The 6,225-nt window shown below is 37.9% G+C and overlaps 1 pseudogene; it reads right to left on the bottom strand.

Moving 5' to 3' along the window:
- Window positions 1-700, bottom strand: part of LOC137973909 (G-protein-signaling modulator 1 pseudogene) — a 23,094-nt pseudogene extending 22,394 nt beyond the window's left edge.
- Between the last annotated feature and the right edge of the window lie 5,525 nt (window positions 701-6,225).

The following is a 6,225-nucleotide window of genomic DNA, read 5'->3' as shown; positions in this document are numbered from 1 at the left end:
TCTTCACCCAGGTGTATAAATGGGTACCGGCGTAATGCTGGGGGTAACCCTGCGATGGACTAGCATCACACCCAGGGGGTAGTTAAAAATGCTCCTAGTCGCTTAATGCTACGGAAACCGGGTATAAGCACCGGCGTGTTGGGTCATTGGCTCGGAAAGCACTTACCTAAATAGTCTATGAATAAAATTACTTATTATTATTATTATTATAGCAGCTTCCCCTTCTCAAAAAAGGTTCAACTGTAAAAACTCCAATAAAACTACTCCTTAGACATTCCTTAAACATGGAACTTATCTAGTTTCAACTTACGCATAACTCATGAACTGAAGCGCCGAAATGCAAAGTTAAAAGTAATGAACACCAAAAAGTTACCTCAAACTCGATCAAACCTATACTGTGACTGTAACTTTATGAACGACTTTGACACAGATCGATGCAAAATGACTTCAATAAAGAGTCGATGGCACCATTGCACCAAACCACTGATGATTTAGATCGGTTGGGTGCTCTTGTAAAACGAAGCTGAGATATCAATCTGCATGTCAGCATTAAATAACTTACGTCGTATTCTCCAATGAAATGGTTTACGTGCCGTGGTATCCTTTCGATTTTCTGACCACAAACTTCCAATCTTTCCTAACCTGTTATTACAGATGACTGACGACCACACTAACTGACGAACTTAACGTTCGTGTCGGCTTGTTGATCAGAAAAATGTGTTGCAATTAAATGCTGTAAGGTGGGTGACGCAACGCATGATTTCCGACAATATCAATAAGAGGTGATGAGCCATTGGGGTGTTACAGACCGCCAAACCGCAGTAACAAATCACACAAAACCGCGAAGTCTCGATCAATATCGAAAACCGCATACAAAATCGTAAACAACTGAATATCTACAGATCCTAAGAAAATGTGATAAATTGGTTAGAGTGCGTCATGCGAACTAATTTACAGCTTTTGACGGTTTCTGCACATGCTATCGACGCGAACTTCGCTTTTTTTTAATTTTCTTTTTCTTCTTCTTCTTCAAATGATTATCCCCTCGCAACAGTAGACTTTGGGTAGGTTGCCATGGGCAACGGTAAGACTCATTACATTTCTTCTATAAACATATGGGTCCCATCCTTGTTTTTTAGATAAACGTTCGGGATATCGCTTAGTATTTAGATGGGAGGGGATGTAGACTGGCTCAAATTCGTGAACTAACTCGGGCTACAAAGGTAATTCGCTCTTCTTGAAAGGCGCAGGCGTTGCAGGCTAGATTTAATTTGCGATAGCGAGGAGCTCTTAATGCGATAATCCATTACTGTCAAGGTAAATATTATTTGGCCAAGGGGCGCCATTACTGATAACGGATCGAAAACCAAGAAACGAAAAATCGATACCAAATCCAGAGATTCACTTAATTTTTTTGGCAAAAACCAAAAACGCCAAGATGAAAACCACAATCAATCAAGCATTATTAAGAATACATGGCATTCCCACGTGACTTCAGGGGCGTCGGAATTTCGTCCTCCGTCGTCATCTCGCCATCTCAACTACTGACTTCACGTAAGAATGCCATGTATTTTTATTGGATGCCTGATTTACAAAGCTTATCTCGATTCTCACGATTTATCCTCATGCCCTCACGAGGCGAATTTCTTACCAAGATTTCCCCGCACACCTAAGAAAAAGGCTGCGCAAACTGCCTCGCGAGGCAGTTTTCTCAGCTCCTTCCTTACCGTGTGTGGTGGGCTTTAACTAATTGAAGCGCCAGTTTTCAACTTTCAGTAGATAAGAGTTGAAGCCACTGTTTTAACTGACAAGAAGACACTTTCAAAAACAACTCAAGCAAGCCCAAGGTGAAATAGATTCCGACAAAAGTCGCTCTTTATGCTGACATAACCTCGTTTCGACCAATAACGTTGTCAAAAACACAATTGTCAGAGAATCCAAATCGGCACAATTGCGAGACCACATGTATTCGTATATTGGCTAATTCATTCATAAAAGATAGTAAAGGCCCGGGCAAACGACTTTAACATTTGCTTTAACATCCCTTCGATTTTGTAGAACAGCGATCTTAAAACCGTTTGTTCCCCCCTTGCAACTGTGTTGAATCGAAGTTGAATCGATGTTGAATGAGTTTACAAGCCTGTAAGCTTTGCTTTAATAACCATTCTACATTTCTTTTGTTATTGCGAATGTTGATCGAAGCTGAGGCCGTTTGCCCCCGTCTTTCAACATTGTTGGGTATGAGCGTGCGCACTAATCGGTCCCTCAATGACGTATCCATATCCGCATCCATTGTAACAACCGCGTCTGCAGTCTGGCACTGACGTTGAATCAAATGTTAAATGATATGTTGAAACCGTTTGCCCACCCCATCAGTCAAAATTGTTCAACATCGAACAGATGTTCAAGCAAATGTTGAAGCCCTTTGCCCGGGCCTCTAGCAAGCTTCAATTGTTTATATTAGATATGGTAGAAAAGGTGTTGACCACTTGTTTGAAAAGTCAATAAAATACTTCCTCAGTGACCAATGTTCGCTCACTACGAACATTGACAGACATAAGAGGAAAATATAGATGCCTCTAACTCTTTTCTCTGTGAGTAAAGCACTGATTAATCGGAACTTTGTCTTCTACACAACATTATAGGTTCCATATCTTTATTTACAAGATAACTAGACTATATATGAGTATATCGTGTTTTATTATTTAACTATTACGCCATTTTACCATATTTGGTCAAGAGAACGCGCAAAACATGAGACGGTAATACACTGTAGTGTCGCAGTTTGACGGGTTTAGAACACAGCTAAAACGGACGGAACGGGAGTTTTTCAAAGACAGAAATTGTCTTCAACAAGATGAGAATTGAGAATTTAGCATGACATCACTTGTCACTCGTCATTTTGTTTATCCAATCAACTAAAGACCTTTGGCTAGTTTTTTGAGCTGTTTACATCGAACGCACGCTCCCTGAAGGACAGATGATGCATTTTTTCCTAAACACTCTTACCAAATAAAATTGAAGCAACATAACACCTTTTTTTGTGGTGGAATAGTAAATCTCTTATTGGATAGATTAAGATATAATACTGGCGGATATTTTGGGAGTTGCGCAGTATTTTCCGAGCCCCGCAGGGGGGAGAAAAAATTCGAGCGTATTATACGTTAAACCATCGAATAAGATGTATGTATTTACTTATGCAATAGTCCATCAGCGTTAGAAAAGTGCCTTTTTTTAAATCAAGTTTTACGGGAAAATATAAAATAGACCAAATCGGCTGAACCAATGTTGTACCCCAATTCAAACCCCTTGGGAATAATTTATTCCATGTATTTCCTTATCATTAAAATGTGAATGCCTCATTATCATGCAAGTACAACAGAAAGAATCTTAACCCCGAGATATTTGAATCTGAGTGGTTTGCAACCAATATCTAGAGACGCAGATGACATTGATGCAAAGTAAAATTGCTGTTGGACGAACAAAGGAGCTCATGAGAGATCCTTTGCTTTTGTCCACCAACATGGCGACGATGACGTAAGGTGAAAACCACCCATTGGGTATAACATTTGGTATATTATTTACTTTCTCGCAAAAATTTAAAGAGAACCTCCACTACCACTAATGAATAAGTTTAAACCTAACAAACTAATGTTTGCAGTCAAATTAGCGCGACATTTCTCTCCAAAAAAGTGTTTTGATCGACAGAAATTGAACTTTAAAATCACTAATTTTCACTTTCAAATTTCTCGGGCGTCGCCATCTTGAATTGAATTGTGACGTGTTACGGTTGCCGTTACTGGTTTTACACAAAGAGATTTTGTTTTGAAACAATAAGGCAAAGACGACATGTCTCAATTCTTCAACATGGCAGCGCCCGGGAAATTTGAAAACCAGTGAGAAGCGTTTTTGAAATTCATATATTATACAAACAAATGCTTCCAATAGAAAAAGTTCGAACATAATTGATTGTAAACATTATGTTCAGTGGTTTACACTTATTTTCTTGTTTCAGTGGAGCTTCCCTTTAAAACTTAAACTTTTTTTACGTTGAAGGAACATACCTGATACCAGATTCTTACTCTTGGGAAATGGACTCGTGCTCATTACAGTTCATTACACCTCCTATTTGAAGTACGGGTTTCCCCCACCGTGTCCTGTACATTGCCAAATACATGCATTGATTGTGATCTCCAGGCTATTTTGCATTGAAAGTTCATAAAAAGACAGTAGAATGAAATATCTCCGCAGGCTTTCGCTGCATACTAATTCAGAGACCAAGTATCACTCCTGTATCAGTATACGTTATGGAAGTTTCCCTGAGTGAACAAATCGCCCTTCAAAATCCGGAAGTTGGCCTAACAAAAATTTTTGGGGTCCTTAAACTTTAATTGCATATTTATTAAGAGATCAAGGAACTAGCTATTTTGCAGTGAAAGCTCAAAAACTGTATAATAAAAACAACATTTATACAGGAGCGCATCAAGGGGAGCCTCACCTCCCATACTTGGCCTGTGAGTCATTTATTTCCCGAGTAGATTTATTATAGAACGTCTCTCTTGGTAGATTCAGCACGCCCTCTGTTGCAGAAGCCAATCAAAACAGAGCTATTTCATGGTCAAGGAAAATATAATACTTTTCGCGGGAAAAACCTGTTCCCAAAAAATAGTAAAAATAATCGGAAAGGGAGAAAATCGAGCAAAGAGATCACCTCAAGGAATCTGGAAGTTTGCCTAATTAATATTTTTTGCAGTGTTTAAACTTTAAATGCACACTAATTAAGAGATGAGGCAACTTTTATAACCTAGTTTTTCAGCTTCTAGAAGTTCTAATCCCTAAAAAATTGCCTATTTTTAAAATCTTTTTCCCAAGGTATGTATCATGCTTCAGTGAACTGGATGTCCACGATTGTTTTAATGCAAATAACCCCCCCCCCCCCCCCCAAATATATTGTATTATGGGATTGGCGAAAATAGCGAATGAGACATGTTACAGTTGTGGCTGAGTTACCTGACACCTATGAAACGGTGACGTAGATAAGGATTAGTTAGCATCATAAAAAATATGATTTACCTTATCAAAGCAATGAAGTCTGTATCAATACATAGACCAGATCACTAAGCAAACAACAGTATAATTGTCTATTTCTAATTTTCTAGTTATTTTGCTTCTGGAAATTTGCTTTGGACCCTACTAAAAAAAAAAAAAAAGAAAACGAAAAGAAAATCCATATTTTAGACTAGACACTTTCCAACAATTTGCCATTTCTGTTATTCTACGATTTTGTGCACCTTAGTTTAAAGAAAGATTCTAAAAGGGTTAATCCTTTCGATGACTACTAATTGGCAGATCAGGCAACTTTGCCATAAGTTTTACTATTTTGGAAAAAAAATGATCCAGAAGAAGAATGGCTGTGGCACATAGTAAATAGTCCTTTTAGAAAGAAAAAAAGACTTTCTAGAGCCTGTCACTTGATGTCAATTGGGAACCTAGTATATGGAGCTAAAGAGGTATACTTGTCACAAGCTTAATGAAAAAAGGAACACCTAAAAGGCAGACCCCAAAGACTTAAAGTTATAATTAAGTATTCAGGGCCAAAATAACATGGCTGCTTGATCCTCATTTATGGAAGTGGACCATTTTGTCAAGCCCATGATTTCTGTTAAGTGATTAACTCATACTGCAGAGAAGCTTAAAAGAATCAGTACCTTACTATTACTTGAATCTCTCGGTAAAATACGTTTATAAATCAACTTAAGCAAAATTTACATATTTCTTGTCTTTTTTACTGCTTGATCGCCACTGGGGAAAAATACTTTCAGTTGCTTTCAACAAGCCATACCATCAAAGTAACGAAAATGGCATGTTGACGTATCAGAGTCCAACAAGTCGTTTTCTCACGTTTTAGATGCCGTTTCTGAAGAACAAAATATAAAAAGAAACAAAAGAGATAGTGGGTTAAAAAGTCAATGGGGATATACTTCTGATTTCTAAATGAATAAAGAAAATTATGGTTATCCACCGTTTATGCTTAGTTATAATAGCTTCAGCAACGATTCCTATTCAATTGTCACTGTGACATGTAGAATGTAAGCCCTTAATACGTAACATTACTTTACATACGTAACTCGAAATCAGTGATTTCCTCCCATTCCATAGTAAGATTTTAACAGGTACCTGCTGCTAGAGAGTAAGTGCTTGACCCTTGAATGCAGAAATATTCAT

This window comes from Montipora foliosa, chromosome 10 (assembly GCF_036669935.1).
Source record: "Montipora foliosa isolate CH-2021 chromosome 10, ASM3666993v2, whole genome shotgun sequence".
NCBI lineage: Eukaryota > Metazoa > Cnidaria > Anthozoa > Scleractinia > Acroporidae > Montipora > Montipora foliosa.
The sequence above is the reverse complement of the archived record's forward strand: the minus strand, read 5'-3'. Positions and strand labels throughout refer to the sequence as shown.